Here is a 13,269-nt window from a genome sequence, read left to right on the forward strand (position 1 = left end):
TGAAACAACTAGTTAATGGATTAAACAAAAGCTAAGTGCTTCCTAATAAGGCTATATTTTTATACTATCTGCATCATTGTATCCCTACCTCAGCTCAATCACAAAGTGAGTTTCCATCTCTTTTTACCCTTTCCTAATATCTTACCTTGATGGTAGACAACTTACAACTAAACATGGCCCATTTGATCTGCTATTGGAGAGGAATCTCTTCTTCACTTTTCTTCCAGGCAAGCAGTCTACCCACTGCCACTCCCACCTCACCCAGAAACACACAGCAGATTTATAAGTTGCTTATCTATGATGTAAATACTTTCTCTACATGTAAGTGTAATGTGTGTTACAATGATAAACCCGGAGTTCTATACAAGGCTAAGAATTTCAGATCTACAGTGGGGCCTTGACTTATGAGTGTCCCGACTAACGAGTTTTTTGAGATACCAGCTGTCTCTTGGCCGATTTTTTGCATTGAGTTGACAGAGTAATTTGAGTTAACGAGCTCCTTAACGAGCTCGGTCTCAGAACGAATTAAACTTGTAAGTCAAGACCCCACTGTATTGCCTTTAGACCTATTGCCTTAGGAACATTCCTCGCCCTTCCTCTGCTCTGTATCACAGCGTGGGCTCACCTCCACAGCCTGTAGCTCACAGGCAAGGTACAGATGAGACTAGAGGACAAGAGGAAGGGGCAGCCAGAGCATTCTCTACCCCTTTCTCTAGGCTCAGGAGCTGCATTATTTCCATAGCTGCACATCCCATGTGACAGGCCTGCAGGGGTCAAGCTTGCCCTGGTGACCTCTGCCTCTGGGCTCCAGAAAAACTCACCTCCTTTGGTCCTTGTAAACAGGAAGAGGTAGGGCTTCCTGCTGCTGCAAATCTTAGGGTTGCCTTACATTTCTTTGCTGACTTCTTTTCTATCACTTGTATGACCAATTCCCTACATTACGTTGCTCAAACTGGTCATTATTTTCCCATCTGGCCTGATACAAGTAAAAGATAACAATAGAAAGCTAGAGCAACTATTCTGTATATCGGTAGTTCACTTTTTCTGTGGGTACCTTTAATTCCCATCTTGCATTATGAATTATCTGTATTATTGCACCAACTCCCAAAGCACTTTCTACATATTAAAACTTCCATAAATATTTGCTGAATGAATGAATGAATGAATTGAACCGTGGGAGCTATAATATCTTAACTGTTTAAAGCTTTTATGTATATTATAAAGTTGTTATACATTAATTACAATCAGTTGATAAGTGCCTTCCTCAATAACATACAAATATGGAAGTAATGTAATTAATTCAAAATTACATAAGCAATCAAGGTGTGCTTACTTTTCCACCAATCAAGGAATAATTACTTAGCCCTAAGAAAGCTCAAAAGTGGTTTGTATAGCCTTTAAGGGGGCTTGCATAGCATATGATAACTCAGGAATCAGAATAGCATTGTCAAAAGCACTAGACAATTAAGGCTGCTTAAATATCAAGCATGAAAGGTCTGTTACTTCTCAGATACTGTTGTAATTTTCCTTACAGAATTTCTTTTCTCTTTTTTTTAGGGTTGGCAGAGCCAGCTTGGAAAAAAAAAAATACAAACACACTTGATTTGGCTTTTAGTTGGGGGCATGAAAAAGAGGCAGTCCCCCAGGCAGTAAACCCCCACCCCAAGGGTGAGCTGAGGACTGGGACTGAGCCTCAGGCTGGGCTTCCTGTGCCCGCTGCTCCCCTGCACAGCTCCTTTCCCAAGGCCTGGAGGACAGGAGGGCCCACAGTAGTCATTCACTTGGGGAGGACATCAGATGATTCAGACACCAGCTTCCCATCTTGGGTCTCAATCTTCTTCGCAACCACCGTCTTGGAGGAGTTGGTGCAATTGAAGGAGCAAGAGCTCCCACCAGAGCCCAGGTTGGCCTGGAAGCCCAGGCCATAGTTGAGGTTCCCGTAAAATGGGTTCATCAGCCCATCTGAGTAGCCAAGGGTGGTGTTGGTGTGGATACTCATGTTCTGCATCCCAGATTCCAGCCAGTTCTCCTTGCCCTCCAGAGGCTTGCAGTAGATGGCGATCTCCACATCCAGGGCCAACTTGACAGTCATGAGCTCTGGTACTTGCACAGCTGCCGCCTTACAGAATTTCTTGAAGAGATCTTCTATTTGGATGAAATTTTACACACACACACACACACACACACAGCATCAGCAGCACAATTATAACAAGAAACAACAACACAAATAGATAGATAGGTAGGTAGATAAACATATAAATGTTTAGTTTGAGATAAGAGGTGGAAGAGAAAGGTTAAATACTGCCTTAACTTAGCCTGTGTCCCCTTGCAAAAGCAGAAGTGAGAGGAGAACTTAAATGCAAGTAATTTGCTTAAGAGGTTATGCCCCCCCAAACCCACATGTTGGAGTCCTAATCACCAGTACCTCAGAATGTGACTGCATTGGGAGACAGGGCCTTTAGAGAGGTGATAAGGTTATGTGAGGTTATTAGTGTCAGCTCTATTTCAATATTGCTGGTCTCCCAATGAGAAAAGACTCAAACAAAGACATGTACAGAGGGAAAACCACATGAAGACAGAGGGAGAAAACAGCTAACTACAAGCCAGGGAGAGAGAGACCTCAGAAGAAATTAACCCGAATGACACATTATTCTTGGACTTCTAGCCTCCAGAACTATAAGAAAATAAATTTTTTTAAAAAATATATTTTATTGATTTTTTTTACAGAGAGAAAGAGAGAGTTAGATACATTGATGAGAGAGAAACATCGATCAGCTGCCTCATGCACACCCCCTACTGGGGATGTGCCCACAACCAAGGTACATGCCCTTGACCAGAATCGAACCCAAGACCCTTCAGTCCACAGGCTGACTTTCTATCCACTGAGCCAAAAAGGTTAGGGCAAGAAAATAAAATTTTGCTGTTTAAGCCACTCAGCCTGTGATATTTCTCTTGGCATCCCTATGGAACTACTACAGAGGAAATCCTAGGGAGCACGAGTGAGGTTCAGTAGGTGAGAGAGTGTAGAAAGAGCAGTGTATATTCCCCATTCCAGCATCTATTTCTTATGTTACCTGGGTTTAGATCTTTTTGTCATCATACAGTCATTCATTCAACAAACATTTATTGAAACGTCAACTAAGTACCAGGCACTGTGCCTGACCTTACAGGTATAGCAGAATAAAAAGGCAACCCTTGTTCTCATGGTTGGAATTTAGCTACAAGATCCAGCTAGTGATCCTGGAGGCTCTGCCCTCAGGCACGGAGGTAGCAGCATGCCTCTTACATCACACCACAGGACTCACTGGCCCAGAATCTCTAGCACCTCATCGACAGCCTGGCTGTGTGCTTCCCTTCCAGAATCCTCAGGCATCCCATCTATTTAGATTTCTTCAGCATTATTTTTCCAGGATCTTTATGAATATAATTTTTAAAACCTAAATTATGTATTACCATAAACAATAGCAATGCCCCCACACTGGTTAATTTTAACAGCATCTAAGAGCAGCAGGAACTTTCTTCCATTTTCACTGTTCCGTATTGTGTCTGTGCATTAAGGATCAAACTTTTAGATTATTTCTAACCAGAAATAATTACTCCAAAGTGGGCAGGAGAGTAGGTAATATGGCATCAGTCATTTCTGATATTGCTGATAGCAATTACTAGTAAGAATTTTCTGTAGCCCTCAGAAAAGGCCACTGGCATAAGATTGTTAATGCCAGAAAGGTAAGATTCTGCACGTCCTGGCTTAGCCCAGCCCTATGTTTAACAGATGAAAAAAAATGTGGCAATGTAGCATAGTAGAAAGAGCCTAGATACACAGTCGCACGGATCTGGGTCCAAATAATCCCCTGTGTGACCTTGACCAAGTCATTTCACCTCTCTGAGCCAATGTCTTCATCTGTAAAATAGATCCCCTAGCAGCTCCTAGGGTTACCACCATCTTTGCCAGGAGTTCTTTTCTACCTGGGCCATGTGAACTAAATGGTAATCCCATCCCCCGGCACTCCCTAACATTCTTCCCTGCTTTTATTTTTATCCTCAGCGCTCAATACATCTGAAACTCCATATAGATCTCCATCTTTATTTCTCTTTTCATTTACTGTACATGTTGCTGCCACTAGAATATAAAATCCAAAAGGGCAGGATTCTTGACTATTTCATTGATTGCTGTATCCCTAGCACACAGTGGGAATTCAAAGAGTATTTGTTGAATAATTCAGTTCATGAATGAATGGATAAAACATTAAAAGATAGCCGTTAAAAGTTAGCTGAATGATGCAAGGGACCACAAGTCTAGGTTAAATAGCTGGCAGAATGATACCAGTACCAAATGGAGACACTACCAACAAGCTGTGGCTTTTTCTCATGAGGAAAACTAAGATTTGGCTGATACTTGACCACAAAGTGCTTTTTTAACAATAGCATCAATTATTCTGGGCGCGTATCTTCTCCCTGGCATCCTAAATTTCTCACAAGTACCCAGCTGGTTGACAGACAACCCTACTTAATAACAACCTCTGACCCTTAAAGAGCTGTTTCCTTTGCTCAAAGTACTTTCAGATACACATTCTATTAAGGCTCCATATCTTTGCAGCAAAAGGCTCTTCCCACCACTTTTATCTTGTGTGTGAGTAAGGACACAAAGATTACAGCAGAGCACGTCTTAAAGAGGAACCAGGCCAGCAAATGAGAGAAAATGTGCAAGAGTGGGTTGGGAATAAAGCAAAAAATATATAATAATGTTTGTTACTGTTAATATCACCTCACTTTTAACCCTCAGACTGAAGTGCTCTGGGATACAGCACAGGTCACACAGAGATGGCGCAGTGAGGGGAGAAGAGGACACTTCCTAGCCACACGCACTGGCTAACTGAAAGCTGGCAGTCAATGGGGTCACAGAAGTTACGGGCAAATGGTCCTCAAAACCCAACAGGAGTTGAACAAGTGTTTCTCCAGTGAACAGATGAATAGATGAATGAATGAAATATTTATCGTGTCTTCATCCATACGTAGTAATTAAGCGCCTCCATTGTGCCAGGTTCTATGGTAGGCATCAGAGATACAAAGATGAATGAGACATGTAGAGGGCTTGGGCTGCATCAGTAACTGTCAAACATTTTTTAGATTTGGAATCTCCTTCAAAAGAACAAAAGTTCAATATGAAAAACAGTTTAAAGGTGAGCTGCTCCAAACTGAAAGGTTTTTGTGTGGAAGGGTAGGGAAGGGGAAGCCAAAAGGGGCCTTTGCACCTGTGGGTGTCTTAGGAAGCTCCATGGCTCCTCAGAGCATGTTTGAAAGCATTGAGCCAGATAACCATTCAGGTGCCTCTATGACAGAGGTGCCAATATTCTACTGGTTGTACACCAAGCCCAATATAAGAGAGAAGGGCCCTAAGGGGTCAAAGACAAAGAGATAAGGGTTCGGAACCCAAAAGTGTCCTACACTAAGGTTGCTGCTATAGGCTTCCTTGGCAATCAGGAGTTTGTGAAAGCTAAGGCTTTGAGGTAGGAGACTGTCATGGACATTAGTTGTTTATATTGGCTATTCAGCATGGATCTTGTTGAACAGGAAAAAATTGCTTTTTCTTATGGATGCAGAAATGTTAGATACTTGCACAGGTATGAACCCACATCTAGAGACATAAGTATATGTCTCTTTTCTTCTCTTCACTTCTCTCCTCTTCCCTTCCCTTCCCTTCCTTTCTCTTTTCGTCTCTTGCCTCACCTTCCCATCCCTTCCCTCTTCTCTTATTCCCTCCCCTCCCTTCCATCCCCTTTCCAAAACTCCTTTCCTCCCCACTCCTTCCTTTGCCTCTCCTTGGTGGCATTTTAGTGTCTGAGGTTGCAAGGTCAGATCTTGAAACAGACGCAGTGTTGGGGCTCACATAGCACTTTCCTCATTAGACCACTGAAAGCTTCCCCCCAAGCCTCCTCTGCAGCCTCCAACATTTCTGTTGGCACAGGCTACCGAATGGGAGGAAGGTCAAGTGGGAGACTGGGAGACAGGCACGCTTCTCCATCAGAAGCTCACCTCAAGTCAAGCCAGAAAACTGCCTAAAATGGGGCTGCAAAAGGAAGACGTCTGAAGAGTTTCCAATCATATCATCTTGAAATAGTTCTGAATTCTTTCTCTTTCAATATACAGCTTTTAAAAAACACAGACTTTCTACCCTTGAGCCTATGTATTTATATTTTGGGAAATGTCAGCCAAATCCAGCGGTCTCTTCCTGCTTAGAACTTTAAGTGATCTGAGTCAAATGCTCTGAGAAGTCATTTTTCCTTTAAAGAAGTCCTTAAAGAGGAATCCAGGTGGACTTTAGCCTGATAGCCAAGTTGTTGACAAAGCACCAGAGTTTCTGCTATTTCCTGGACACCAGTCCATATTGCTTTAACAGGATTTCATTGCATTGAACTTGATATTCCCTCCAAAACCATTAATCCAGTCTCAGCTACTTCTGTTGATCAGAATTGACTTGGCAGCTGTACTTAGAGAGGTCCAGAGAGAGAGAGAAATACTCTCCTGTGTTAATTAAATGATGGTGACCAGGAAATAAAGTCCTACTTTGGGATTTAGAAGTTAGGAAACAGGGGTTCCAATGCTGAACTTGCCAACTCTCAGTTTGTGAACTTGATGTTCCCTATCTAGGAAATGGAAAATATACTTCATGGGATTTTTGTGGAGACTAAATAAAAATATATATGATTATTTAATATAAATAAAGATATATATTATAAATATATCACCCAATAAAAGTTAGTTTCTATTGCTATTTCTTTGCTGCTGTTGTTGCTATAGAGTCAGAAGCAAGGGTGACCAGAGATGCTAGTGAAGGAAGACATGAGGATGGAAAATAAGAGCTGAGATGATGGGAAAGAAAGAGAACTTTGGAGTCAGGAGTTTCTGTTTCCCACCAGCCATGTGATTATAGACAATCTATTTTAGCTTTCTGAAACTCCATCTTCTTATCTGTAGCATAGGGATACATTTGCAGGGATTAAATAATATGATGAATGTAAAAGCTCTGAGTATAATGCCTAGTTCATAGTATGAACTCAATCAGTGTTAATGTCTTTTCATTTCCTCCTCTTAGTAAGAAAGGGGGAGAAGCTTTTAAACTTACAGAGATGTAAACCAAGGGTCAGCAAATACAGCCAGCAGGCCTAATGAGCCCACTGCCTATTTTTATAAATAAAGTTTTATTGGAATACAACTCTGGGACTTTACAGAAAATGTCTGCTGACCTCCTATCTAAGCTATCCAAGTCCAGACTCCATATTTAGAGCTTTGGGTCAGAGTTCCATTGTTCTATGTAATCTGGCCATTTTCCATTTGTATATTCAGTCCCTCTGTCCCCTTTTTGATCACTCTTTCATTTACAGGAGGTTGACCAATTCAAGGAAGACCAGAGATCCAGATCGCCCTAGGATTGCCCAGTTGTTTCCAAAGTCAATTGGACCAAAAGATCTTTTTGACCTTTTTACTGTCATGTCATCATGGTGACCATTTGATAAGGGAGCTGCTGCACAGAAGCATTTACAACTTTGTATAGAACATAATGGGCCAGTACAACAACCACTAAGAAAAAAGCAAGAGCAACTAATAGTCCCTTTAAGATTATTGGTACCAGGAACACCAATTGGCCAATTCAGGAAAAGAGAACAAATCCTATAGGCTATGAGAACTGGCCTTAGAGGATTAAGTCACCTTTTCTTAATGGTTAAGTATAGCCTGCTCTATAATGCCCACTTCATTGATCTAAGTAAACAAGGACTATTAGCAATGACACAAACACCACAATGACGAAGCCAACCAAGAATTTCGAGCAAAGCAATTGTCCATATTACTCATACCAACAAGTTGAGACTGTTCTGTTATCTACCTAGGGCAAGAGTGGCACCATTAAAAACTTATTGTAGAATTAATTATATGTTTCTTGCAGTCTTTTTTATTCCATTGGAAACATGGCCCACAGTATTCACATAAATAATAAGTGAGTAATTCCCAAGGAAGAGATTGATCAAAGGTGGCACAGTTTAATGTAGAAAGAGTGACAAGAAAAAAAGAAAAAGAAAGAGTGGCATATATAGCTACCAAGAATTGGTGAGGGTGGCTATTTATATTTATAGTTAATTTACTAAAGCAGACTACTGTGAAGTACTTTCATTGATCTGAACTGAGAAATTATTCCTTGCTTTCTTTTTTCTTTTCCAAAATAGGAAAATCTTTTTCCCATTGTTACCTTCTGTTTACAAATTCTACAGGTATCCTTGTCAGTAAGTGCTCTGTTAAGAAGTGGGCCACCCAATTGTTTCAGCTGCAGGCCCATATATTTATTTGGAGTCCTGTCTCATTTTTTCTCTAGGGCCCTTTCAAAATGTTGCACCAAGTGTTATAATTCAGGTAAAAGTGTTTTCCATTCTAACTTCTATTTTATTATTAAGTCTCCAATAAAAGAGCTGCTGTTATGTCTGTGCTCACAAATGTTGTCAGAAGTTATTTTCAGATCTATCCCAAAACCTCCTACAATGTCATATTTTCTCTGTTTGCAGAGTTAAATTATTATCCAACCAGTTTTAGTGGAAATATTTAAGGTTTCATTTTTAGGAGACTTTCTAGGTCTTTCTTTGACCTTCAGGTTTATTGTGGAAAAAGAGATCCTATAGGTCCCTTTCTGAATCAGTCCAATTCCTTTTACCATCCAGGATTTAGCATCTAAAGTTCCAACCAACATGTGTAAAAGTTGATATGCCGGGTAACCCTGGGTTGTATGCACTCAAAACAATTCTAAATTTTTCTATGAATAGTTGCTGGTTATGTCTGGGTTTAGAAAAATCCTTAATTATAATTTTTAATTCATGTTGGGTTCATGGTTTCAATTCTACTATAGCTTTCATATCTGGCAAGATATATATTTACAGGTAACTGACATATTGAGGTCTTCAAGAGAGTCTTTTAGGAAAATATAGGACAACTTGTCAAGGTAAAAAGTATCAACACAGGGCAGAAGGAGACAGATCAGAAGAATAGAGCTATATTTAGGGGGTAACTAGAGGACAAGGAAGGAAATGAATTACTAGGGAAAGGGAGTATGCTGGTACTTTAAATTACTCATAACTTTGGCCAAAACATCTTTTAATAAGTAGCTTTTTAATCAGAATTTTGTTTGAAGGCCTTTGTACATCAGTCAAAAAAACAAATGCTACCCATTGGGCCTTAGATATATTAATTTCTTTTATATTTCAAGTATCTCTCAAATGAACAATTTTGTTCAACTTCAAATATTCCTCAGAGTGGCCAGTGAAAGCCCAAATTATCTTGCTGAAATTATGCTACTTAGGTAAGTGAATAAATTAGGATTGTAATAAGAGTACATGCAAGATGGAGTTTTTTTTTTTGTGAGACTTGGAGAAGATGCATACTTAAACAACCCCATGAGAGCCGGCAATAGTCCGTCGAAAGCAATGCTTGTGCGCTGTGTGTCTCAGGACCCTAATCTGACAGTTTGCTGTCTCTAAATGCAGGCAGCAACCACTCCGCTCACCCTCAGAAGGCAGGAAAAAAAAACTGAGAAAAGCTAAGTGCTTAGGACAAAATATCTAGATGCAAGGAGAACTTTACCCTATTTTATTGGTGACCCACAACAAAGTCTGTATGGATGTTGGTCTGGTGAGAGCCACAAATTCACCAGTCTGAGCATAGCTCAAACAGCAGGCCTACAGGGCCTATGTAAAGACAGAGGAAAACAAGTAAAGGGGTTGGAAGAAATGGCCTGATTTCACAAAGGATGCCAAGCAATTAGGAACTAATAACAAAATCCGGTTACTAAATCTAGAATAGATGCTAAGAATCTCAACACTGGAGTGTGGAGTTCAGACCCAGTGCTCACTTACCTTGTAGGCACAGGCTCTTGATGCTGTAAAGCAGTGAGGAAAAGGAGCCGCTCGGTGCCACCCCTGGGTGTAGGCTGGGAACCATGGTTGTGGGCAGTGCAAACCATACCTCAGAGGAACCTCCAGAAAAGCTGTGGGAATAAACAAGACCGCCCAAATGAGCGCATGCAGAGGCTACTTATTCAGAGCTTGCTATAGCAAGGAATTAGTCATCATCACATTTGGTAGAGACTCACAAGCAGGCAGGTGGTGGGAAATCTTTTTAGTGGGAAAAACAGGCTTCAGATGTACTTTATTGGAGATTATTGGCATGAGGGAGTTGGAACCAGGTTAGAGAAGCCTCTTGTGTGATTGGTTTGTATTTGGCTTTCTCTGGTTGGTCCCGAGTTGGAAGTGGGGGCACAGCACAGGGAATTTGGCAGTCATTGACCAAGTCCTGGGGAGACTGCTGCAGAGGTGTAGTTTGACTCCCAGGTTGCTTGCTGCAGAGGTTGTGGGTTTGAGTTCTATTGTCATATGTGGTCTGGCCATTGTTTATATATTCAGTCTCTCAGTCTTTTAAATTTTCTAGTTCATTTTCCTCTAATTGTCCCTGCTCTTTGTGTTTATAATAGCAAAATGTTGGCACAATCTAAATATCTAACACTAGGGGATTATTGGTGGCTGTTTGACTTACACCATCCAATCCCTAATGTTGGCCATTTAAAATTCCTGGCATCAGTTCCACGTGGAGAGGGGGATAAAATTCTGTGGGCTCTTAAATAGGCTGGCTCCTGGTTCAGTAAATTCTAGCCCCAAACACACTGGGGCTGCAGCAACACAGGGCAGTTGAAAGGCAATGAAGACACAAATTAGCTTTATGGGCATAGAAAATAATAAGTGATCATAATAGCTGGTATTTTGATTTATTCAATCTTTACAACATCTCTAAGAATGCAGCTTCAGCTCCATTTTACAGATGAGGAAATTGAAACAGAGAGGTTAATTTACCTTAGAGACACAACAAGTAAGTGCAAAGCAGGATTCTATCCCAGGCTGGCTACACTCTTGACAGCCATGTTTTTAGATAACTTAACTAGGAAAAACTATTCCTGAGAGCAGCCAGAGCCGGATCTGCAATGGTTAAGAGAGCTGGATGTGGAGTCATCCAAACTGAGCTCAAATCCCAGCTCTAGCTTGTACTGGCAGTATGACCTTTAACAAGTTCATTAACCTTCTAAAGTCTGAGTTCCCCATCTGCAAAATGGGGAGCATATAAGCAGAGCCAGATGGAATCTATCAGACCTTCCAAGCAGCTATCTATGATTCATCATCATATTATTGAAAATGAAATGCAGTAAGAGAAAAGAAGTATTTTCCAGAACTTTTTTCACAAAGAGTAGACTATGTTGCTAGAAGAAATAATTTAATCAATTTCTGGAAGTTGTGGAGTGGCAATATTAAGTAACAATAAATAGTTGCTAAACCACTTTCTAAGGACAAGTATGTCTGGTTAACATGAGGACTTTTGCTTGCAGAGCACTTCATGAAATTATGGGCCAGAGTTTAACTCTCCTGTAAAATAGAAGACTGGCTGACGCAACCAGTAGCAATTCCCTTTATCCGCTGCCACGCTACCCTCAAACTCTCTATAAATTCTAGAGATTTAAATATGAGCAACTTGAAAGGGCACAAATTAGTCAGCTGCCTTGATGCCTGTGTGCCATGTTCTGGCCCAGCTAAGGTTTAACTTGCAGAAACGCTGAAAACATTAGGTGCTATTAAGTGGAACCATGCAATTGCCAATATTTAATTGTTTTGACCTATCGAAATAATTTGGTGTGGTTTAATGTACTATAAAGTATTGAGAATACTTTAACGCAGGACCTGACCCAAAGTAATTCCTTGGTAAATGATAACTAGTCTTATTGTCAATTACCAAAAAGAGGCCAGCTCACTCAGGTATGCTTCTGGCAGACAGCACTTGAGGTCCAGTCTAATGCATGGGAAATTCTCAAATTCTGGTGAATACTAGCACCATGGTTTGGAACTGAATTCCACTGGAAGTAGAATGTCTGTCTATGAGGTGGCTGACAGAACAGGGGTTCCTAGCCAGAGTGAGGCTAGATTGTTGGGGTTTATCTACAAGCAGGGGCTGTGCCTGCATTTCATCAGGAAACAGAAATGCACACAGGGCCACTGAGGCAAAATTCCAGGCCTTGAACAAGGCCAACTGGAAAAGGAAAGGATAAATAGAAAAGGAATGCTTTGATTTCTCCTTCTGCTCTCATACTTAAAATGTTTTTCACAGTAAAGTAAGTTTCAAGCAAAGGAGCTATGAAGTCAGAGAACCTTGCCTCTAGCTTGGAGATATACAATGCACTTTCATCCAGAAATCTTTAGCTCACAAACTTTTTTTCAGGGCTAATAGATGCACATTTAAAAGTCTTACAATAGAGAGCATGTTTAATTTTATTAAAAGCTACATTTCTCAAACATTATATAACATTATTTCATAAAATGCTTAATATTCTGTGGAACACTACTTTTCAGAATATGCTTTAGGAAATGCTTCCTTGGATTATGATTTTTATATGGATATTCTGTGTGCTTAGCTCAACTTTATATCTTCTGTACTTAGCACAATGGCCAGCATAGAGTTGAATTTAACAAAAGTCTTTTGAAATGACCCTGCAAAATTAAAAGTATCAACTAGGTCATTTCTCAAATTCCTTTCAAGCTGTCAACATCCATGGCTCTGTGATTCCACGATGAGTCTAACATTATGCTAGAAATGACCACCAGCATCTAGGAGACAGTGATTAATAAGGATACTCCAGTTTAACCTTATTTCAAATTAATTTTTTGCCTTTAACCGAAGGATTAAAAGAGAGTTCTGAGTAAAATACAGAAGGTCAAGGAGATCTTCCTAGAAGAGGTGAGCTCTGAAGACATCAGAGTAAAGACTGACAGAGAAGAAGGCTAGAGTAATAAGCCTAGATACAAAAAAAAAAGAAGATAGATGTATTAATTAATATTACTATGCTTGTTTATATTTTAATGGCTTTAATTTCATTGAGATTCCTCCTATCAAGTGGTATGGTTTGTGTACCCTCTTCTTGATTGATTCTACCAACAGAGTCTGTCCGAAGCGATACTATGTGACCTCAGAGTCTAGACCAGTGATGGCGAACCTTTTGAGCTCGGCGTGTCATCATTTTGAAAAACCCTAACTTAACTCTGGTGCTGTGTCACATATAGAAATTTTTTGATCTTTGCAACCATAGTAAAACAAAGACTTATATTTTTGATATTTATTTTATATATTTAAATGCCATTTAACAAAGAAAAATCAACCAAAAAAATGAGTTTGCGTGTCACCTCTGACACACATGTC

Source organism: Myotis yumanensis, unplaced genomic scaffold (assembly GCF_028538775.1).
Source record: "Myotis yumanensis isolate MYYU_CA2020_CCGP unplaced genomic scaffold, mMyoYum1.0.hap1 SCAF_2, whole genome shotgun sequence".
Classification (NCBI taxonomy): domain Eukaryota; kingdom Metazoa; phylum Chordata; class Mammalia; order Chiroptera; family Vespertilionidae; genus Myotis; species Myotis yumanensis.